The 25,085-nt window shown below is 44.0% G+C and overlaps 1 protein-coding gene and 1 long non-coding RNA gene across 3 annotated transcripts in view; one reads left to right on the top strand and one right to left on the bottom strand.

Annotated features, from left to right (window-relative positions):
• LOC114789936 (mannosyl-oligosaccharide 1,2-alpha-mannosidase IA) overlaps positions 1-25,085 on the bottom strand; it is a 155,675-nt gene that overhangs the window by 54,084 nt on the left and 76,506 nt on the right. The gene's annotated exons all lie outside the window — the stretch shown is intronic.
• Positions 4,298-12,901, top strand: LOC114789937 (uncharacterized). Of its 2 annotated transcripts, XR_003749736.1 has the most exons (3): positions 4,298-4,329; positions 5,888-6,013; positions 10,011-12,901. It is a non-coding gene; the product is annotated as an uncharacterized LOC114789937 (long non-coding RNA). The 2 variants fall into 2 exon arrangements; XR_003749735.1 differs by lacking the exon at positions 4,298-4,329 and having other exon boundaries at positions 5,836-6,013.

The raw sequence follows: 25,085 nt of genomic DNA, 5'->3' as shown, positions 1-25,085 counted from the left end.
TGTTCCGGCGCCTGCGTTTACACTTAATTTGAAGTTATTAAATTCCCTTAGCAACCTTAATGAGAAATCTTCAGAGGTTTTTATTTAATCCAGCAGACCTTAAATGAGATTGGTGGGCCCTTCCTTTCTCATATGAAGAGATATGTAAACACAGCACTGTAGCGAAAGCCATGAATGGGGGAACATCTTTATTGCATTAAGTAGAAAAGACACAAAAAAACTGTTGCTGGAACAAAGTTACTAGAGGAGCTAATGAAAAGTGCATTACTCCACTGGCTGATTTAACAAAAACCATAATAAATTGCTCCCAAATTAGAATATATAGAGATCCCTGAAGACGATGCTGCTCTGGGTCTTTAATGTGTTCTCTGAATTTACTAGGATTTTCTCAAATGCAGTAAAAGTGCAAACGAGGTGAGGCTCTGAAGTCCTCCAGACGCAGACTGCAGGACTTCAGAGTGTGAAGAGGTTGGAAAGAAAGAGTTGAGCTGTGGCCCCAGACCTCGGCGGAGAAACTGAAACCCTCTCATCTTCCACTGAATAGCCAGGTGGAGCCGAAAACAGAAGCCTGCTCCAGCAGCACTGAGCCTGATGCAACGTTGCGTCATGATATAGAGCTACAACTGTATGATATGTGGGTGACCAGCTCAACATACTCATAAAAAAAAAATGAAGGGGCATTGGGAAGCACATTATGGAAAAATAAGCTAAACAGGAAGTGCAGTGGGATGGTCACCTTTTGGGTTAAGTTACCTGTAAAATGCACAGCATAGTCAATATGGGTATCGATACATTGTCACCAAATATAAAAAATATATTTTTGTATACAAATTTAGTTGGTGCTGTTGAGCGTTTTCTTTAGTGAGGTCAGTAGTGGTGGCAATCAGAAGGTTGCCAGTTCGAATCCCGATCCGCCATGGTGCCAATGAGGTGCCACTGAGTCCCCACACACTGCTCCCTGGGTGCCTGTCATGGCTGCCCACTGCTCACCAAGGGTGATGGGTTAAATGCAGAGGACACATTTCGTTGTGTCACCCTGTGCTGTGCTGCAGTGTTTCACAAAGACAATCACTTCACCTTGAGAGGTGAGAGTCAGTGTGTACAACCTCCACTCCTGTAGATGGCTGTGCTGTGTATCACAATGACCTTTACTTTTATATATAATTTTTATATTTCACTTTCATAGACTTTTATATAGACTATTAGGGGTGTGTATTGGCAAGGATCTCGGAATACGATATGCATCACTATACGTGGGTCACAATACTGTACATATTGCAATATTCTACAGTTCACTGAAAATGTAAAAACAGAGCTGAAAAAAATTATAAAAATTATATATAAAAGTAAAGGTCATTGTGATACACAGCACAGCACAGCCATCTACAGGAGTGGAGGTTGTACACACTGACTCTCACCTCTCAAGGTGAAGTGATTGTCTTTGTGAAACACTGCAGCACAGCACAGGGTGACACAACGAAATGTGTCCTCTGCATTTAACCCATCACCCTTGGTGAGCAGTGGGCAGCCATGACAGGCACCCGGGGAGCAGTGTGTGGGGACGGTGCTTTGCTCAGTGGCACCTCAGTGGCACCTTGGCGGATTGGGATTTGAACCGGCAACCTTCAGATTATGGGGCCGCTTCCTTAACCGCTAGGCCACCACTGCTCCTATATAACAATGTTACAGTTGTGTCCTTTTTTTTTTTTTTGTCAATTTTATTAAAATTTCAATTAACTACTGAAGCATTGGAGTTGAAGTATGACTGACTCAGAATCAGTTCCGAATAGGTGACCCTGACAGAATCTAATCCATAATGCTAAATATTTCAATGATTCAGCAATAAACTGAGTACACTGATATTGATTACTAGCCTACCAATACCTTAAATATATAGGGCCATTAAGTTTGCGTCCCACTGCAAATGAAGATTTGCCAGACCTGTCACATTTCCTACATCATGAACAGTTTCTCATAATGAAGTGTGGACTGGTAGGTAAGCAGGCATTGTGCAGGAACATCACTTAACAAGGCACCTATAAAGACACAGGAAAAAAAAACGTTGACAGCACTGTCACACCAGTCATGCTTTCCCCCCGCTGTGCCGTGAACTGCGCAGTGAACAGAGCGGCTGAAGAGGAAAACTCTGGGTAAACCTAGCACAACACCGAGTTCTCCAAAAGCTCAGTGGAGAACCGCATACGACATCTACAGCTGTGAAGCCGAGACAGGAGAGTGAAGAGCAGGGTGTGTGGACCCAGCTACTTTCTCCGTGTTCTGTGTAGTGTGTGTGTGCGTGTTTGTGTTAGGGGTCAGCAGGGTTTTACAATGGCCAATGCCAATATTAAGAGAGAAGGGCAGCCATTTTCCCCCCATAGTGATTTTCATCCTTTAACCAAGATTTGCCATTCATGCACTAATTTTAAACAAAGGAGTCAGCTCGATAAAACATATATTTTGTAAGAAGCTGTGAATGATATGTATCATTCACACAATGCATATATTCAAATTAATTTAAACAACTATAAATTAGTATTGGGATTGGCCACTGGTGTGTGGGTCTGAGATGTGTGTGGCTAAATTACTACTACTACAATAATAACAATACTTATAATAATGATAATAATAACTATTAGCATATTATATAAAAGGTAATGTTTGTGTGTATGTATGCTTTGTTTCCATTTCCTCTCGATCTCCCCTGTCAATAATAGCACAGATTTCTAGCCTGAACCCCAAATCTGCATCACCCCAACTCTGACCTCCTGCGGCTTCTAACAGGGGTCGGCTAAGGTCAAAATGCTAAATCACAAACAGAAAAGATGTAAATCAGATCAGGATCATGCGCCATCCCAGAATGCCTTGCTCTGCCACCAGTTGTGCTCCAGTTTCGAGTGCTCTAAGCTGCTAGAGATTGGCACGGATTTAAATCCATGGGGCCGAGGGGATAATAAGTAAAGGCTGCTTGGATCTCACATCCTGATCTATCCAGCGCTCTAAAGCCTGATGCAGGCCAGGTCAGCAGGATACAACACAAACACACACATCCTCCCCAGCAGCTCTGAAATCTTTTATTGTGTTTTATTGCTCATTTCATGAACATCTGTACGACTTATTGTTCCAGACACCCAGTCCACGTATTAATTCCATGCAGTTAATGAATAATGGACTCACGATTCTGCAAAACATCAGCAACATTGCAGAAATATGCTCAGCAGTGCCAGAATCTCTGCTGTCCTTGATTCAGATTGCAGCGAGACATACAGTAGAGTACATGGTGCTGCGCTGGTGCCCAGTCAGCGATAGTTAGGTGGCTGGTTGCACAAGACAAGAAAGGGGCAGAGTTCAGGGAATTAAATTCGATTTTCTCCACCCTCGACGCTGCACGTCCTGCACGCAGCTCCTTTAAACTACAAATATGTTTCTCCATGCTGGGCTAAATGTCTGAGTGAGTCTGAGGAGGCTTTCTTCTCTTTCTTTTTTTTTTTTTTTGCTTGCTCTCAGGAGCGTGCTCTAATGGTTAATCCCAGTCACGCCTGAATCCAGTGACGGATGACGTGGCGCCGCTGATGCTGAGAAAATTCCTATTGAAAACAGCGGTCCAGCATGCATGATTGATAGACCCGGATGCGGGAAGGAGCGGGTCGATCCATCATGCCGGCCCGCCGGCGGTACAGGTGCGTTTAAAGGACTTTATTTATCTCAGCAGCTGATGGTGCAGGTCCCAGGCCTGTACAGTAACGCAGGAGCGTGTACAGACAAAAAAAAAAGAAAAGAAACAATTACACAGATCAGATGATGTGGTTCTTGCTCATCACAGGGTGAGGCTTTGTACAGTCGCCACGGTAACCGTGGCTAATGCAGAAAAATCACACACTCGTTGGGCTTCAAAACTAAGGGAAAACTAGGGACTCCTAGTGTCACATGAAAAATTAGTTATTTACATTCAAACTGTCCTCACAAGGTAGATGAGTGTACATGCATGACTGTGTGTGTGTGTGTGTGTCTGTGTGTGTGTGTGCTGAAGTTACCCAGTTTTTGACACACTCGGTCACGGGTGTTCATTCATCACTGCTGTCACAGAGAGTATAGCAGTGCAACAGATTTCATTATGTAGTCTCAGTGAGGCAAATTAAACAATCAATAACCTTCCACTGTCTCTCTCTCTCTCACACACACACACACACACACACACACACACACACGGACAAACACACAACCATTTTTTTCATTCTGACCTTGTGCTTTTACTACTTTTTAAGCATACATCAGCCGTAAGGATGCAAGCTTTTCCCACTCCTGTCTTTTTCAATCCTGTCTATGTATGAGGTAAGACAGACTCTGTGATTAATAAATCACATTTCCAACTGATTGGCTGTAGTTACAACAGCGACAGCTGCTGTGTCTGGGCTAGAACAGGTCCAACTAATCATTTTTGATCAGCTACTGATGTCTATTAATCAGAACTACTGAAGAAACAGCAGTGTATCACGTATTCTCGTTTCCACATGCATTTACTGGATATGAAGTGTGACGTGTCATCAAAATACATTTGTCACACACTGAGGAGCAGCAAACCAAGTGTTTATGAGCTATATATTCTCCCATATATATATATATATATATACACATACACACACACACACACACACACACACACACACACACACACACACACACACAAACATGCATACATAAAATTCTGTCCAGGTTTGAGGACCATTGAATAAAATATCATGACAGTGTGCTGTTAAAGAGAAAGAATTTCAGATTGGTAACGTAGGAGTCTGACAATACATTACTGGTAACACAATGCAAACATGTCCAGGTTATTGATCTGAAAAGTTCATACTGGTGGATCAACACTGACCACAGAAGCTCTCTCTTGATTTGTTCTGGAAAAGCTTCTAAAGTGTATTACTGAGGTGCACATACACAGACACACACACACACAAACAAAAAGACAAAAACCGCCCACAACCCACTGCTAGACTGGTGCTAATTGCCTGCAGCTCTTTTGTTGAGGTGCTGCTTCCACGATGGGGCAGGAGAGCACAGACCAGCTCCACTGACCATACACCATTTATATACACACAGAGATGGTACATCAATACACATTAGAGTGAGAGTGCATCAGACAGACCAGCATGGTGTCTCTATGTGTGTGTGTGTTTATGTTTGCATGTGCCTGTCTGAGATCTGATGCATCATAAGGTGTGTGTGTGTGTGTGTGTGTGTGTGTGTATGCCTATGTCAAGTTGCCAAACACACAAACCTGCCTCAGATCTCAGACAGACGTATACACATTCAAACATAAACACACACGCGCACACACACACTTATGATGCATCATATCTTAGACACATTCAAACATAAACACACACACACAGTTAAACACAGATTTTAATTTGCATCCTGTTTCTTGAATTAATATTTTGATGCTGCAAAAAGAAGCTGAGTTTCCTAATTACAGGAAATTACTGACTTCAATTACACACTTCAAACCCCAATAGTACATTTACCAGACTTTATGATTTAAATACAATTCAACATTTCAAATAAGGAAACAAATATATTTATTACCTCACTAGACTTTTTTACCTATCGGTGTAGTAAATGAAAGTGAATCAGGAACACACACACACATACACACACACACACACACACACACAGCTGGGCAAGTGATGATAAGGGCCTTGTTTATGGAGCCGTAGGCTTGTCTAGCACCGGCGTGTCTAATTGGCTACGCCAGGAGGAGGTTCCTTCAACCCGAACGCAGCAACATCTCCAATCTGATTAGCTATTGAGCCCCTTTGCGCTCTTGTTTCAACACACTCAGGCCTACATGCAGGCTCTCCACCACCCAGCTTCAATTTTCATCACCCAGCAGGGCAGTGGATGACTGCAGGGGCATCATGGGAAGAGGATTATGTCTGAGAGACAATCACCCCCCACCAAACAGAGCGGAAAAGGAACATCTGCATGCCTGCGCAGTCTGCGACGGCGGTGAAAGGTGAGGCTCTTCTTTCTGAGGCTCGGTGCAAGTAGAGCAGATGCAGGTTTCACTACTGATCAAGCAAAATAATCAAAGTTTTAATGCTTGCAACATAATTATTAGAATATTATTATTAGATTAGATTATTAGATTACATTACAGTGGACCTGAAGCTCGCCTACAATCTCAGGGGTAAATGTCGTGCTTTACCAGACGCCCTTATCCAGAGAGACTTACAATCAGTAGTTACAGGGACAGTCCACCTGGAGACACTCAGGGTTAAGTGTCTTGTTCAGGGACACGGTGGTAGTAAGTGGGGTTTGAACCAAGGTCTTCGGGTTCAAAGATCATCAACTAATATTACATATTAGTCAAAGACAACACAAGTAAACAGAAAATGTGGCTAAGTAAAGGATTCTATTAATAAGGGACAAAAAATTACAACCTTACATGGCCCCTAACATTGACCCCTAACTGGCGGGCCACCCTTATTAGCAACAACTGCAATCAAGCATTTGTGATCATTTGCATTGAGTCTTTTGCAGAATTGTTGTAGTTCAGTCACATTGGAGAATTTTTTTTTAAGGTCATGCATCAGCATCTCAAATAGATTCAGGTCAGGACTTTGACTAGGCCAGAAGTCTTCATTCTCTTTTTCTTCAGCCAATCAGAGGTGGACCTGATGGTGTGTTTTGGATCATTGTCCTGCTGCAGAAACAAAGTGTGTTTCAGCTTGAGGTGACAAATAAATGGCCAGTTTATCACAGCAAGTTTTACAGGTCCAGAAGCAGCAAAACAGCCCCAGACCCTCACACTATCACCACCATATTTTACTGTTGGTATGATGTACTTTTTCTGAAATGTGGTGTTACTTTTATGCCAGATGTAAGGGGACACACGCCTTCCAAAAGTTCAACTTTTGGGTCATCAGTCCACTGAACATTTGACCAAATCATCAAGATGTTTTCTGGCTAAATTGAGAGGAGCCTTAATGTTCTTTTTGCTCAACAGTGGTTTTCATCTTTGCAGTCTGCCATGCAAGCCATTTTGCCCAGTCTCTTTCTTATGGAGTCATGAACACTGAGCTTAACCGAGGCAAGTGAGGCCTGAAGATCTTTGGATGTTGTTGATGAGTCTTTTGTGACCTCTTGGAGGGTTTGCCGCTGCACTCCTGGGGTAATTTTGGTCAGCAGGCCACTCCTGGGAAGGTTCACCACTGTTCCATGTTTTCCGCATTTGTGGGTAATGGCTCTCATCGTGGTTTGCTGGAGTCCCAAGGTTTTAGAGACATTGAACTCAGGTGTGATGAACCACTGTTGTCACAGGGCCATGATGGTTTGGATTTATTTTTACAGCTGATGTGAGACCTGAATTCTGTGTTTAATTTAATTATATTCCAGGTTGCATGATTATATCATTTAGATATTTTTCAATTTTGTTCCATGAAAGTTACTACATGTATTTGCTCATTTAAAAAAAAAAGCAGAACAATTTACTCTGTAAAATTATAATGTTTCCAGTTTGAGGCACAGATATATTTCTCAAGCACTTCTCATTTGCATAATAACTGGATAAGTCATCCCTGAGCCAATTAAAAGTGATTAGCCTAAATAAGTTGTTGATAGTGAAGGCCTTGTGGCTTCATCAATTAATTCTGTCACCAGAGCTCAACTTCATTAGTACTCATTCATGTACATAGGAATCTGGGGGAAAAGTGATTCAGATTTACACAATGTGTGCATGTGTGTGTGTGTGTGTGTGTGTGTGTGTGTGTATTTAGACTACATAAAGAGGCAAGTACAAAGAAAATATCAGATATAATGACACTTTTAATGTTAATCTACATTCAAATGAAAGCAGTGATTAGAGCATAAAAGTCCAACCAAAATAGCAATCTGGGTTGCATTCAAATGGAAATTTATAGACACTGCACCACCTACATCAATGGTGCCGACATAAAGCGATTTATATCTAATGAAAAGGACTCTTAAGATCCAACTTTCACTGCTTGGCACATTGGTCTAGTGAAGGACTGTGGAATTGGATGTAGAAATGCCAGGCGTGTGGGAAATCTGGAGACCAAATTCCATTTCTTCTCTTCTCGCTCTCTTTCTCCTTCAATTTGTGTGTTTTTTTTTTTTTTTTTTTTTTACGTCACTCCCATTTTCTTCTTCCCCACCTGAAACGCCATGCATGTCTCAGTTCTATATACTGTCTGCCTTCATAAAAACAGAAATCTCAGCTCAAATGCTGTTTCATTTGAAAAGACCCTCACCTTTCCCAACTTCTGCATGTTTTAAATCGGGCAGTGGCGGCCTAGTGGTTAAGGATGCAGCCCCGTAATCAGAAGGTTGCCGGTTCCACTGAGGTGCCACTGAGCATCGTCCCAACACACTGCTCCCCGGGCGCCTGTCATGGCTGCCCACTGCTCACTAAGGGTGATGGTTAAAAGCATCACCGTGTGCTGTGCTGCAGTGTATCACAATGACAATCACTTCACTTTCTTTGCATGTTTTAAATAAAAGTTTTCAGCCTGGCTGGCTGTGGCTGTTAAGTCAAATTCCTAAATGGGCTGCTCACCATGTTCCTCCAAACCTCCACATTTAGATAAAAAAAAAAAAAAAACCTCTCCTTCTCGACTCACATCACCAATCTTTCCCGCTCATGTAATATCCTTCTCTATAATATTAGACAAATCTGCCCTTATCTGTCAACACAGGCCACCCAGATACTGGTTCAGTCCTTAGTAATCTCACAGCTAGACTACTGCAACTCCCTTCTAGCTGGTCTACCTCTATATACCATCCGACCGCTACAACTCATACAAAATGCAGCAGCATGACTGATCTTTAACCTTCAGAAGTTCTCCCACACCACCCCTCTGCTACGCTCCCTCCACTGGCTCCCAGTAGCAGCACGCGTCAGATTCAAAATACTGATACTGGCCTACAAAGTCAAACATGGAGTAGCACCATCCTACCTCACAGCCCTTATTACACCTCACACTGCACCTCGTATTCTCCGAGCCTCCAGTACTGCTCGCCTGGTCCCTCCATCGCTAAAGGTAAAAGGAAGCCATTCATCTAGACTCTTCTCCGTCTTGCCCATCGGTGGTGGAATGAACTTCCCCTTGGAAGTGAGAACAGCTCAGTCACTGAGTATTTTCAAACGGCAGCTCAAGACCTTCATCTTTAGAGAATATTTAGATTAATTTGTAACTTTCTTATTGTCGAACATGTGTACAGTATCTACAACAGAGTGAATAGTTGGGGTCCTAATGAACTAGTGTCACGTTGGGTTGGACAAGGCGAGGAAGGAGGACACATACGCACAACTTAACACGACAAGGGTTTAATACATAACACGAGACAGGGGAACATCAACACGCAATGACCTGACGGTGAACAGACACGAACAGGATAGCTTTATACAATTATATAAATATAATATACAGGGAAGATTACACGAGACAAACATGAAACAGTCCGGATCATGACAGTACCCCCCCCCCCCCCCCCCCCCCCCCAAGGCACAACCTCCAGGAGTGCCCCACAAAATGGGCCATGAAAGGGGCGGGGGGAGTCCATAAGGACGAGCACCTGAACTGCGCGACCGGTCTCCTCGACCCCACGGTAGCTTTCGTAGGCCATCTAGGTCCGGTGGCACGACTTCGTCAGTACTCCCCGCCTCCGGAATCGCCAGGGGGAACATGGACAGCGTGACAGATACTCTCGACCCCACGGTAGCTTTCGTAGGCCCCCGAGAGTCTGTCACGCTTGGGGAACCGATAAAAACATGACATGGATCATGGCGGGGAACTGGACGAGACAGGGGAACCCGGAGTCTCCCCTGCCAGTCCGGATCATGACAGCTAGAATTGATCACTTCATCGATGTTAACTTGAAAGCACGTTGTAAGTCGCTCTGTATAATGGCGTCTGCCAAATGCCTTAAATGTTAAAATAACAACAAAATGAAGTCATAAACTCCAGTTTCATCCAGTTTTCTCTCTCCAGCATCCTACCATCGAAGGTTGCGGACTCTCTGCTGGTACAGAAGGTCACAGCTGGGAGCTGGAACAGCTTGCTGGTCCGGGTTTCAGACACAGTCTCAGTGTTTAAATGTAAACTGAAGGCACATCTGTTCACTCTGGTCTTCTGTTAATGCTGTTAATGAAGTTAAAATGATCAAGTTCACTTGATCATAGACAGTGTTCAATTCACCTCAGTTAGACTGTCCTTTTATACTTGTGCCCATTGTACGCTCATGCTACCCTGGAAGGATGTTCCTCTCTGAATGACTTCTTCCCAAGGTTTATTCCATTTTTTCCTTGTGTCCAGAGAGGGTCTAAGTATGAGACATACTGCTTGTGGTTTTGGCCTATACAAAAATAAATTGTTGTTCTGGTGTTGTTCATTTCAACCTTTTAAAAAATTTATTCCTGCTTCTCCCCTCCAAGCAGAAGCAATCGGCCACCTGGGCTGCCAGCGAATAAGCGTGTCATGCCGGCATGGTGCTGGGATGGTCACATTCGTACCGCTTCACAAACAGGGGGATTTATTACATAAAACAGGTAAGTGGGTCAAAACAGGACTTACAGAGGCTGACATTTAAACACTCACAGCAGATGCACACAAATCAGGATAACAATGACCAAAACGGGGGTCCGGCTCCGGCCCGAAACGAACCCCCAGGCCAAATCTCAGGAGTCATTCATGACAGAGCAGCTTCAGTTTACGCTCAGCTTCGCCTGGCTGGATCAAAGACAGTTCTTACTGATTGGTCTAAAGTGCAGAACACATATGGTGACCTAAGAGCCTAGTAGTCTGTGCTGTGAGGAGGGGCGCTGTACTACATGGTGTGATAATCGGTGAAAATCAGAACCACACAGCTAAAAGATTTGGTTAAAAATGCTTTAATCTGTACATAAGAAGATATAAGAGATTTTTTAGCCATGAAATATGTGTTGCTATGCAACCAACGAGCTTGCAGTTGGGCCACATTTCAAGCCATCAGATGGTGTGGATGTCAATAGCTGTCATGCAAGAAGCTCTTTATTGCTTTTCTGTTCAGCTGCTCCTTCAGTAGAAGGTGTTTCTTTATTGATTTCTATAATACATTAACCCCTTCACCTCAGGAATCAGCGCCACAGACCACACGTATTTACTACTGAATCACAAAATTCCAACAAAGTCTGACTCTAGCTACTCCACGAATCAGAACGTAAGCGGATTATTATACTCACATATACAGTCATGTTGGGACTACCCACTTGGAAATGCCCCATTTGGCCATCAAAACTGCCCTGTCTCTTTGAGGCATGGGCACTAAGACCTCTCAAGGTAACTGCTCCGGAATCTGATATCATTAGCAGATCCTGTAAGATGGATGGATCAGACTTGTTTTTCCAGCATGTCCCACAGAAGCTCAACCAGAGAATTTGGAAACCTCAACCTCATGGTGTTGCTCAGACCATTCTTGAGCCATTTTTTCCAGTCTGCCAAAAAATACATGAAAGCAGGACCCAGAGGTTCCCATCAGTACATTGCCCGAAGCATCACCATGCTTTCTTCTCATACTGAATTCGAGTTCCATGTCTTCCATATCCAATTACACATCCGTGACCCTGTGGCCAATACACTGGTCCTACAACCATGGACCACTGCAGCTGATTTGGAGATGCGATGACCAGCACTTCCAACACATAATAAATCCCACCCACTGACGTGCAATTCAAGGTACCTCTTTAACAACACAATCAATGTTACACACATTGTTATGTGTTATTGGAAAATGTGACATGCAAGTGACTATAATAATGATTGTGATCATGACGTAAAAAGTGATGGGAACAACAACATTAAATAATTATTCAATAATGGGTAATCTTACAAACTGCTGTTTCCATTGTTACAACGCTGGTACCGTTACTGACATTAACATGCATCAAGTTACTGTAACGAGTAAGTCTTTATCCACATGACAATCTGAAATGACAATCTGATGAAGCTCCTCTCATTGTGTCACGCTTTCATTTGGACAAGAATGTGGAAGTTGGAAGGAGGAGCCGGAGTTTTTACATACTCACTTTTATACTGCTGTAACTCAATTACTAATTACTAAGTGAAAGAAGAAGCTACAGAAGAAGAACTAGTAACAATAACTATTTTTTCTTAACATACCCAGTACTACAGAGAAAATGAGTCGTGACCACGAGTGACAAGTACGGAAAGTGCCACATTTTGTAAAGTTCACGAAAATGGAAAGCAAGGAAAATGTGCAGCCTCAGCTGTTTTCCCACTGACCCGCATTAACTGCATTACACCACGGGCAAATTGCGCCACCGCTTCATGGGGAGGCAAAATCCAGGGATATAAATAGGGCAAATGGTGAATGAGCTGAAAGCCGCTCCCTAAATGCCAGCGAGGGCTTACGGGTTTTGAGCGGCGGTGACGCTGGAGAGAGAAACACTCTCAGACCACGCTGGGGTCAGAAGCGCTGCCCATGTCATCTCAACCACGCGACCACAACTGAGGAGCACAGCCTGGACAGAACCAGAAGAAGAAACTACGAAAGACTAAAGTGAGGTTTTTTGAGTCGGCACTCATCCCCTACACACACACACACACACACACACACACACACACACGTTATTCCTATAAAAAGCATACCAATCTCATTTAATCACCCATCTTCGGCGTCATCATACTCAAATTATCACAGCCGTGTTTTCATGATCTTCCTAAATGGGAAGTCAGAATGTTTTAACTTCTCTCTATCCCTCAGTGTTAATCTGAGCTGAAGAAATGAAAGGAGATTTCTGGTGGACTAAGTATATTTACATCAAGATTTACTGTTGTAATTATATTGTACACTGAAAATAGAAATGGCAATACAAATACCAACATTTTTTGTGTTGTGGCATGTTTCATGACATATGTTTGTTCACCAAATCACAGGGCTTCAGACTTTAAAGACCAAAATATACAGTACAGGCCAAAAGTTTGGACACACCTGGACCATCAAAGTGGACCATCAAAGTGTGGCCAGCGGGGGCTGACATCACACTCCAGGACAGGTTCCAACACACAGACTGGAGTATGTTTGCTTCACAGGCCACCTGTGGCTCTCACACGGACATCGACATCTACACCTCCTCTGTTCTGAACTACATTAACACCACCATAGACACGGTTACTACTCAGAAACAGATCACCACATACCCTAATCAGAAGCCTTGGATGAACAAGGAGGTGCGTCTCCTGCTGAAGGCACGCAACAATGCCTTCAGATCGGGTGATGCACAGGCCTACGGCATTTCCAGGGCGAACCTGAAGAGGGGCATCAAAAAGGCCAAGCACTGCTACAAACTAAAGCTAGAGGAATACTTCTCCAATGCTGATCCTCGACGCTTGTGGCAGGGCATTCAGGCCATTACAGACTACAAACCCAGCAACTCAGCCCCCACAACCACAAATGTCCTCTTTCTGAATGAGCTCAACGACTTTTATGCTCGCTTTGAAAGAGACAACAAGCAACCTGCTGTCAAGATCCCCTCATCTACCGACCACTCGCCCATCATACTCACCTCCTCAGATGTTTGCACTGCACTGAGTCGGATAAACGCGCGCAGGGCTGCTGGACCAGACGGCATCCCGGGGCGCGTTCTTAGAGCAGCTCGCTGGCGTATTCACGGACATTTTTAACATGTCTCTCGCCCAAGCAGCTGTTCCAACATGCCTCAAATCTACCTCCATTGTACCAGTGCCGAAACATTCTAGCCCAACATGCCTGAATGACTACCGCCCTGTAGCACTCACACCCATAATCATGAAGTGCTTCGAGCGGTTAGTCCTGGCACATCTGAGGGACTTCCTCCCACCAACTCTGGACCCACACCAGTTTGCGTACCGTAGCAATAGGAGCACAGAGGATGCAGTCTCCATAGCGCTGCACTCTGTACTCACACACCTGGACAAGCAAAACACATATGCACGGATGCTGTTTGTTGATTTCAGCTCAGCATTTAACACTGTCATCCCCTCTAAGCTAATCTCTAAACTTAGAGCCCTGGACATCAACACCTCACTTTGCAACTGGATTATGGACTTTCTGACCAGCAGACCACAGCATGTAAGGTCAGGCCACATCCGCTCCACTACTGTCACGCTCAACACTGGTGTACCACAGGGCTGTGTGCTGAGCCCCTTCCTCTACTCCCTCTTCACCCATGACTGCCGACCTATGTATGGATCAAACTCCGTTATTAAGTTTGCAGATGACACCACGGTGATAGGTCTCATCGACAACAACGATGAGACTGCCTACAGGGAGGAGGTCCAGCATCTGGCCACTTGGTGCACAGAAAATAACCTTCTTTTAAACACCACCAAGACCAAGGAGCTCATTGTGGACTTCAGGAGGGAGAGAAGAGGCTCGCATGATCCCATCCACATCAATGGGATGACTGTGCAGCCTGTTACATCCTTCAAGTTCCTGGGGACCCACATCTCAGAGGACCTGTCCTGGAGCATTAACACCTCCAGCCTGGTCAAGAAGGCTCACCAGCGCCTCTTCTTCTTGAGAACATTAAAAAAGAACCAGCTACCCACTACCATCCTGTTGAACTTTTACCGCTCTACAATAGAGAGCATCCTTACCAGCTGTCTCACAGTGTGGTATGGAAGCTGCACTGTTGCTGAGCGTAAGGCGATGCAGCGGGTGGTGAAAACTGCCCAGCGCATCACAGGGACTCCACTTCCATCCATTGAGGAAATCCAGAGGAAGCACTGTCTGCGCCGAGCTCGCAGTATTCTTAAGGACTCCTCCCACCCGGCCCACGAACTGTTCTCTCTCCTGCCTTCAGGCAGACGGTTCAGGCTACCACGGACAAGAACCAGCAGACTTAGGAACAGCTTTTTTCCCAGAGCTGTTTCCTTGCTGAACTCCTCTGCCCCCCCCATACACTCTTGATAATCACTGCACTGCACATATCACTTTGTACTGCACATATCACTTTATGTATAGCACATATCACTTTATGTATATATATAAAACTTAACTTATTTGAACTGTATCCTGCACTTGCTGCTTATTGCTCTTCTGGTTAGACCTAAACTACATTTCGTTGCCCTGTACTTGTACATGTGTAATGACAATAAAGTTGAATCTAATCTAATCTAATCTAATTTGATGCGTTTTCTTTACTTTCATGACCATTTACGTTGGTAGATTCTCACTGAAGGCATCAAAACTATGAATGAACACATGTGGAGTTATGTACTTAACAAAAAGTGGAGACCTGACCTCCACAATCACCGGACCTGAACCCAGTCGAGATGGTGAGCTGGACCGCAGAGTGAAGGCAAAGGGGCCAACAAGTGCTAAACACCTCTGGGAACTCCTTCAAGACTGTTGGAAAACCATTTCAGGTGACAACCTCTTGAAGCTCATCGAGAGAATGCCAAGAGTGTTCAAAGCAGTAATCAGAGCAAAGGATGGCTAATTTGAAGAAACTAGAATATAAAACATGTTTTCACTTATTTCATCTTTTTTTGTTAAGTACATAACTCTACATGTATTAATTCATAGTTTTGATACCTTCAGTGAGAATCTACCAATGGTCATGAAAATAAAGAAAACACATTGAATGAGAAGGTGTGTCCAAACTTTTGGCCTGTACTGTACATGTGACCATATTAGAAAGCAAGAAAAAAATAATCTGTGATTGATGAACATTTACAGCATTTATCAGACGCTGTAGGGACACAATGGTAGTAAGTGGGATTTGAACCCGGGTCTTCTGGTTCACAGGCCAGTGTCTTACCCACTAGGCTACTACCAGTGAACCTTCACTTCTGAGTACCAGATACGTTTAAATATAGTAAGAGGATGTGGACATGTTTCTATGAAAAGAGAGTGGATGTGGCCAATTACAGAAAAATCCCTTCAAGGGCTCAAGCCCCCGGACGCCAAATTGAAACAGTTACAGTCCTGGTCAGAGAAGCAGTTTCTCATCTGCCCTATTCACCAAATCAGGGCTCATAAACCCAGGTCCGAACCAACCTGTAAATCTAACGCAGTTAGATCAGGGAAGCAAATATCACATTTGTGGCACAATTGTGAAAGACCCCAAGCCATATTTACCTCAATGCTAGATATCCATGAGATGATGAGACCTACAGCAGAACAGAAATGTACCTGAAACTTGGACAGGATAGGACTTAAAATGAGGGAGAGCTGTCAATCAATTAAAATTTTGTTCAATAAAACATTAAATATCATTGTTTCATAAGACGAGTCAAAGAAAATGTCTGGGTGGCATTATATATCACATAAGCACGTTAATAGCATCCCACAAACAGCAAGAGCCTCCTGATACCAAAAACCATCAAATCCCCACAGACACCATGCACAAAAAAACCCACTAAACTCCCATTTAATCATTCGGCAAATACCACTCCATTTGTCTTCCCTTTGTTTGCCATGATCACTGCTTTCTGCTGATTTCTAATGGCATTTACCCACAATGCTGTCTGAGAGCGTGCAAAAACACCTGCAGAGCTTCTTTATTGCAAAGAAATAAATAATAATCCAATCGCCGGGGATGATTTGCATGCAAAGTCCTGGCGCTCTGTCAAGCCGCCACAGCGCCAGTGTTACTCCGGCCTGGCAGTCCGTCTGACAGATACACAGACGATGAGGAGCATTAATAAGCAGAAGCGGCCAGTGCAGAAGTAGCAGCCAAGGGCCCTCCAGGGGCCCACAGGGCCTCCAGCTCCAACGGCCATCGGCAAAGCACATGCATACACACACTCTCAAACACACCCAGACGGAGGGGACTGTCTGCCGCAATGATGGCTGCAGCCTGCGGAGTCTGACGAAGACCCAATGGGAGCTTGGCAGGAGTCTCTTATTTGCACCCTGCTTGTTGTGTGGGTGAGTAAAAGCGGTCAAACTACATCATGCTCACAATAACGGTGCAGAGAGTATGAGAGCCAGACACTGTTCACCAGAATACCCCTGCAAAAGAGGCAAAGCGTCTCATACATCGAGCAGAAAACGTGAACAGGCCTCCCATCGGCGCTTCTGCCAGGAGTTACGGGCCCCAGACGTCCAGGTAATGTGGCGTAATAAGGAGGCGAAACAGCTGGCACGGCCATTTCAACAGATGGCCCACCGTTGATGAAACTACGCTGGAGTGAGGTACACAAACTCAGAGGCATTTTAATTGTACCTCCACGGGCTGAGGCCATGCAAATGGGATATGAATGGAGGTACTGCAGACTTAAACATTTTAAAGACGAGGCCATCGCTGGCCGATTATACGTTAAAACTCGGAGATCTCAGTTATACGCGTTGGGCATTTTTCACGATATAAATTGCATAAATGAGCACCTTTTGGGTGTATTTGCATTACTTTTAAAAGAAGCCCACCCCTTTCACATCTCTTCTAACATCAAAATCTAAAAATGCTCCCATGAGTAGATCCCACGTCCTGCAAAGCAATTTCTGTCCATTTGAAGTAAACTGTAATTACAGTAATCACACACAATTCATACAGCGCTCAGTCTAATCACCGTCAATGATGTCTGGGCCAGGGTCAGTCTGCAAAAATGTTTCAGTCTGAGCAGGAAATTGGGCTTTAAAATCTGTGCTAAGAAAATTCAGAGGCCTGATGCCTAAAACTATACATACTAGAAAAGGACTGCTGACAATGTGTGTCTGTGCGGTCTGTGAATAGTGTGGCACTGAATGGTTACACCTTATAAATTTAGACCTTCATTTTTTGGGTCATAATTCTTGTTTCAATGATGCACTGGAGTCACTGCTTCACAAGACCCCTTTCCTAACCACTATAAAAGCTAGATCAGATTTATTGGCCACATCCGTTGCTGCACCAGATATTACATTAGACAGTCTGCTAGTCTTTCAGCAGAAATGTCTGAAGGACGGTGACATGAAGAACAGATTTTGTCTGCAGCCACGCTGTGCTTGCTGGTTCTGGTGGTTTAAACATGTATGGCTGTACTTGTTCATTAAAGCTGCTAGTAGGTGCATCTATTTTAAGCCTTACATTCATCAAAGGAACTATCCTCAAACTTTCTGTAATTGCTTTGCTGCGACATGTACCAGTAGTGTGAGCACCCACACCCCATGTGAAATTAACATGAATGAGTTATTTGGTTTAGTGTTATGTCCTTTGGGCCGTAGAATGGTTTGGGGTGCTCTGTGTTTGTGCATGTTTTCCTTTTAAGCTGTCTGCTGGGCGGAGATTTGGATTATGGTTCCGCCCACCAATTCCTTCATCAGCTGCCAGCCAATCAACGCACAGGCCAAGGGAGCATTTAAGGACCATTCCAACCACCAGGCAAGGCTCATTGTTGTGGAGCTGGAGGAGGAGCAATCGAGAGGAGAGTTTGAGATAAGCCTTTGTTGTGTGTTAGTGATTAGAGTGGTTAGTTGTGGCTTTATTGTGTATGTGTATAGTCTGTCCTTTCATGGTGTGTTGTTGTTGTATACAGCACTTTAGGTTGGGTTGGTTGTTCACTACTCACTGTAAATAAAAGCACAATATTTCACTTGGGCCTGCTATCTGTGTATTCCCACCGCACACATTCCCCTTGTTTGTTGTCATGACAACCATTCCATAAAATGTTGAAATCTTCCCTCTGGCAACTAACCTACATTTAAAAGCAAACCTACCAATCATGACCTATTATCCAGATCCTTAGACAGTTCAGCCAGAAACCAGACAACCAGGCAAGTTCAATGTTTTTACTAGCCTAGTGGGTAACACACTCGCCTATGAACCAGAAGACCCGGGTTCAAATCCCACTTACTATCATTGTGTCCCTGAGCAAGACACTTAACCCTAAATTGCTCCGGGGGGGACTGTCCCTGTAACTACTCATTGTAAGTCACTCTGGATAAGGGCATCTGATAAATTGATATATGCTGTAAATGTAAATGTAAGGAAGAGCAGGAAGACTTTTTAGCTGGAGTGGATGTACTGACTATGCTGGGAACCCAAACTTTTGCTTCATGCCAGTTCATCAGTTCATTTTCCGTTCGCTTACCAATTCACACAATGTGTATCAAAGGAATGTAAAGTTAATGAAGGCTCCTCACGCCCTACCGCCTGGAAGTTTCAGTTTACAAACACTGCCCTCATAAATAGTCAAATAAAATCCAGCCCATCGATCCACTCGACCAGGCCTCCGGCCAATGCTGCCTACAGAGGTCCTTCTCATACAGGCCCCCACCCCCGCCCCGGTCACAGACGTGGGCTTATGTAGATAAACGGATCTGGCTTTAATGGTGCCTTCGGCCACTGAAGAGAAACGGGGGGAGAAGGTCACCGCCTGCTGGCCGCCGCGGCCACATCTGCATTCTGGCAGGATTTTTGGGGAGGAAGCAGTGACCTGGCGCACTGTAATTGAGTCCCTGGGGGGACAGGAGTGGGAGAGGAGGTGAGCAAGAGAGGGAGGGAAGATATGGAGGGATAATGGCTCCATGAAGGACATAAATGTGGTAAGATAAAGGGCAAGGGAAATGGAGTGTGTGTATGTATATGTGTGTTACTGCCAGAGAAATGCAGTGTCTCCACTGTGGACAGTCCCATTAGACATCTACAGTTACAGGATAAGAACCGTGGAAGACAATATCTGCTTATTGTACAGGGATAGGCGAGGCTCAGTCTGCTAATGCATTCTCTCTCTCTCTCTCTCTCTCTCTCATTCCCTTAACAATGTCTAAAAATACGTTTTGGTCTTTCCATTACAAAGTAATATGTGCCCCTTAGTAAAATACACTAGAATGATTTCATCAGATATTTCATTTTAAGACTGAAAAGCTGCAATAAATGTCCATCTCATGACACTTTTCCACCAGCCATCTTAAATGTGCTGCGCTATTCTATTACACATTCCACCCAGGGCTGGAGCGAGACGGATGCTCAGCATCAATGTCCAGCAGAAGTGAGCATTTTTATCTTCTACATGTTAGATCATGAAACAGTCAGCTCTAACATCACTTTATAATACCGATATATAAGAATAAAGCCTGTAACATCTCTGGATCTCTAACATCTCTAATTGATACATAACGTGGATAATAAAGAGCAGTGGTGGTGGTCTATGTTCTTGTTTTTTTCAAACGGCCCAATTCTCTACGTCACGGTAGCTCAGTGCTCTGAAGACAGTCAGCTTAGGCAAAAAAAGTGGATCAGTGGATCAATAACACAGAGAACTATAGTGGTGCGGTCACAGGAACGGGGCCAAAGGATGATTTGTTGCAAATATTTATGTTTTCATGAATAGATTACTCAATTTTGATTGAGGCAGCAGCATCCCTGAGTCCCTATGTCAAACTTTACCAGGAAAATAAGGTGAATAAGGATGGGATGTGGGCGAGCAAGGTGAATGGCATGTTTAATTATGTTAAATGATTAAAGATAACAAGTCACTATTATCCAGTAAGAGTTCAGGTATTATCAAGTGCTTTATAAATTGGCATTCATATAACAGTACAACAGTACCACATAACAGTATTTTGCAATATGTTACATGGCAAGAATGATTTCATGACTATGACATGAATCTAAATTTAAACAGTTTTATCATTTCATCATATCCATTAGTGGTGTTGAAATTAATCTCATAATTGATGCCTCACAATGCAGATGTGGATTCTGCATCAATCCAGTGCATAACATAATCAATTATATCATAAAGACAAAGTTTGGGGATTGTCTAATGATGGTGGTAAAAAGTAGTGCCGGTAGTGACTGTGGCGGCCTGATCTGATCTCGACCACACAGTCAACGCCCTCTGAACCCCATACGCGTTTTGCTATGTGCGTTCGATTTGCATTTCTCTGATGTTTGTTTGAAGCTGTTTAATGCTTGTCGGTGTTTAACGTTTGTCTGGATTTTGGCAGAAATGCTGGCCAAGAAAACAACTGCTGTTCAGTCCGCACTCACCTGACGCCACGAACGGCAGAAAATTGTCTGTCCGTGTGGATGAGCTCTGATCTCACTGATGTATTTGAAAACATAATATGAAGTAATGTAGAAAAATACAAAACAATCAGTGCATTGATGATCAAAATCGAATCGAATAGTGAGACCGGTGCAGGCTCACTCCTTACCAACTTCTCCAGGAAAAGGAATACGCTAGAAACAAAGTCCCTCCTTCTTTGCACTGGGGCCCGTATTGCAAGTTAGTGAACACCAAGCAGGCAATCAGGGTTCAATATCCAGTGCAACCCCGGTAATACGGGAATAGGGCCACAATTTTCAAACTAACCCTGAATGAATGCAGAGTGACACCATATCAGTCTTGTTCTTTATGGAGGATGGGGTTTCTTGCCTTTCAGCACGGCAATTGTTTTTCCTGGCAGATTTGAATGAGTCCCTTTTTGTTGTTTTATTTAGGCCTTTTTCCTTGCCCTGTCTAATCCTATTGCTTTGCAGAAGCCTGAGATCTTGGAGGGACCTTGAAAGTTCCAATTCCACCTTTGTGTTTCCCTCCAGCTCTGCAGACAAAGGTGGGAGAAAGAAAGCTTTTGGAGGCGCCCAAAGGCGCATGATGGAGTGATGTGGAAGACTTGAAAGGAACTCCCCCCTCTCCTTCTCACCGGTCAGCCCACTCACCCTTCTTTCCTCAAGGCCTGGTTCAAAGAGAATGAGGGCATGACTGGAGCCTGGCCAAGATTCGGGGCCTTTTCTGCTTCAGAGGGGTGCATTTTAAATTTGGTATTGTCCCTTTGTAGGTGATGGCTGAGGGATGTTGTTTTGAACAACAGCGATGCAGAATGAATCCAAGCTGCAGGTCAGGACTGGGGCTGAAATGGAAAGACTGAGCGAGTAGAGGTGCTACTTATTAGATCTACTGGTACCTTCATTCAAACGCATGTTGAAATTGGAAGCACAGTTGGGCCGTATTTAGCAAAATACTGTCGCCTGCATTGTTTGCGTTATATAAAAAAGCACCCAGATGATGCAGTGCAGTTTAAAGCTACTGTGATCCTGCATACAGATTTTTCAAGCGTGTCACAGCAGGATCAGCCTTGGGCACTCGGGGGTTAAAGTTAAAAGGATCAACTTTGGAACAACAAGAAAAGACCAAAAACAGCACATATCTAGATATAAAAGGAGAAAAAAGGATGGCAAAGAGAACAAAGGAAAGATTTGTTTTCGCTACGTCTATACAGCTTTGACAGCAACCGCTTCAGAGAGAGCCCCGGTGTGCCGAGGCCCCTTCTGTTCCATGTTTACCACCCCAAAACCAGTGCAGTCCCCTGCAGCCCCACAAAGATAAATGAGGACCAGACGTGACCAGATGTGTGTTGACGGTCCAGCATGGACTTGTTGTCTTCAGCCTGTATCAGACGCGCAAGGCTCGAGGCCGAGGACGGCAGGACAGAAGCGGGTGACGCTCTGAAGGCGTCCCAGAGTCCTGAGGCAACTATTTATAATGTTTATAAGCTCTATCGATCTGTTCAAACAGATGAAAAAAAAAGTAGTAGGGGGCGTAGATGTTCTCATTCTGGCACAGAGACACACACACACACACACACACTCATACACCCTGCAGAGTGACTAATTGCATGATTGCCGTCGCAAGTCCAGCTACGCGAAGCTGCACACAAAGCGGGAGCCGGGCTGTTACTGTTATTAAGCCTGCAATCGCCGCGGTGAAAGCAGGGTGCCAGAGAACGGACCGAAAAGCCAAACAGGCTCAAACCGTTTAATGAGCTCAAGTGCTTTTCCTGACATTTCCTTTATTATGAAGCGTGGCGCTGGAGCTCTTTACCATTTTTATCCTAACTGCCCGGCGAATAGCCCTTTACCACGCCACAGATTCCAGGCCAGCTGCTCTCCTCGCTCAACCCCTACCGCGACCCCCCCAGGCCTTTTTTGCAGCAGTGATGTCATCTTCATTCTCATGCACCCTCATATCCTCTCATCCTTCCCGAAGCAGCAGGGAAATTTGGAAATGTAATCAGGAATCTGGGCCCGGCGGTTTTGGCAAGTGTTTTTCATGCTTTTTGGGCTGTGATGAGGCTTTATGCCATTGACTTTCCCAGCGCAGGTGTACAGTGTACACAGAGATCTTAAAGCAAAATGTAATATGTGTGTGTGTGGTATTGTAGTTACCAGCATTTTAAAACAGTACAGCATACAGGGCCAAAACTGTATTGACTTTTATGTCACAAATTGCTTGTATAAGAGTTACTGGCCCAAGGGGAAAATGGCTAATCGGTAAAACCTCAACAGCAGTAGAAAAGGGTAGAAATTAGGCTGCCAAAGCCATTAACCTCTCAAACACAAGACCGCCACTAAATATCTATACAGATGACGAACACCATCTCCTGGATTTCATCTGCTGGGAGATGATAAAAATGATGATGAATCTGTAATGCAACTAATTGACATTAACTGAAATGGAGACACGTAGAGCGTGGCGCTATTAAGGCTATCATTATTTATTCCACAAAAAATAAAAGTCATTAACAGCCATAAATCTAAATCTAAATTAATGACATCATAGTAGATATTATATGATTGGTATGTTAACTTTCCCTGCTGCATGAGAGTCATGGCTACTTTTAGTGTATATAATTAATTGATTTATGTCCAGAATGTTTGCTCGCTTGCATGCTCGAGCTCTCCTGAACTACGTAGCATATGCTCAGTTATGTCAGTAAGGGAAACCTTTGGTGATCTTGTCTGAACTCGCTCGGTTTTACAACCAACCCCCTTCCCTCATCATTTACATGCCTGACAGCACCCCAAGGCCTTTTGGGTGGCTGCGCTCAGATAAAATGATAGAAATCTCACAATCAACTACATACTACAGAGCTGCTGGCTCTTTCAATATGTCCTACTAAATATGCATTTATTTCACAAGGATTACATGTGTAAGGCTATTATATCATCGACTTGTGTGTGTGTGATTTCAGTCTACACTGTTTTACATTTGAAAAATGGAACAAATGCAGAGAATTACATCGCACATCCTCCAGGAAATGTTCATTCAGTCAGTCACAAAGGATAGATCATCCATAGCATCCTCAGGCCTGTCCTTCCGTCATCTTCAATGCAACACATCTGGCCCTAAAATGTCCATGAAATGCAACCAGCTTGCCAGCTGCTTGTTGCACCATTTAAGTGCCCAGAAAAGAAGGCACCATTTCCCTCCAACATCCTGAGCATCTGAAATGATCAATATTCTCAAGGTCTGTCAGACTATGGAATTATGAATCTCTCTTGTGCCGCCGCTCCACAATAGACTCGCGTCTCTAATGCTTTATCTGGAATGGGGAGGTAAGTGGCTCGATTTATCAGCTACAGAAGATGAATGATGTCCGGATTCCTCATAAAATCCATTTGATATGAAAAAAAAAAAAGACTGTTTAGCAGTATTGCACAGTCTTTCTTTATCTGCATATTTAAAAGCAGGGGCGACTCCCACACAAGGGCCCAGCCTCCACACACACTTAACCCGCGCCCGGAGCCGCTAATGCATCTGTTATGCCCACTCCATACAAATGTGGTAATTAGAGGCAGCGGTAATTAGAAAATGCACAGTGCAGTGTCCACATCCCATCCACCCACGGCTTCCAGATCAAGAGTCAGCGAGCTCCGGTTCCCTGAAACCTGCACACGGCCCACACACACACAAAACTTCCCATCTTCAGGACGCTTCCGCTCTGGCTCAGAGCATTAGATGAAATGCCTTCTGAATTTGGTCTGGAATTTGATGAATTGTCTTGGGAACATTCATTGTATTCTGATATTATGATGCACAAAACTGAAAGCACTTCTAAAGTCTCATGACATTTAGGACCCAGCAGGTCGTGCTTGTGCCAGGCTCGGCTGCTGAGGAGGTAAAACGAATGCTAGCCTCAATAAAAGCAAAGTCTGAGGTGTGGAAACATTTTGACCGTGAATAAATGATGCTAAAATTATTATAAATGGCTCATCAATGACATAAAGCATTCACACTTTCGGCGAACCGGGAATTAGACGCGCTCGTCACTCATTCTGGCCGGAATAAGAGTGTTTAATTTGTATGAGCTGGTAT

Source organism: Denticeps clupeoides, chromosome 5, assembly GCF_900700375.1.
Source record: "Denticeps clupeoides chromosome 5, fDenClu1.1, whole genome shotgun sequence".
Lineage (NCBI taxonomy): Eukaryota > Metazoa > Chordata > Actinopteri > Clupeiformes > Denticipitidae > Denticeps > Denticeps clupeoides.
The sequence above is the reverse complement of the archived record's forward strand: the minus strand, read 5'-3'. Positions and strand labels throughout refer to the sequence as shown.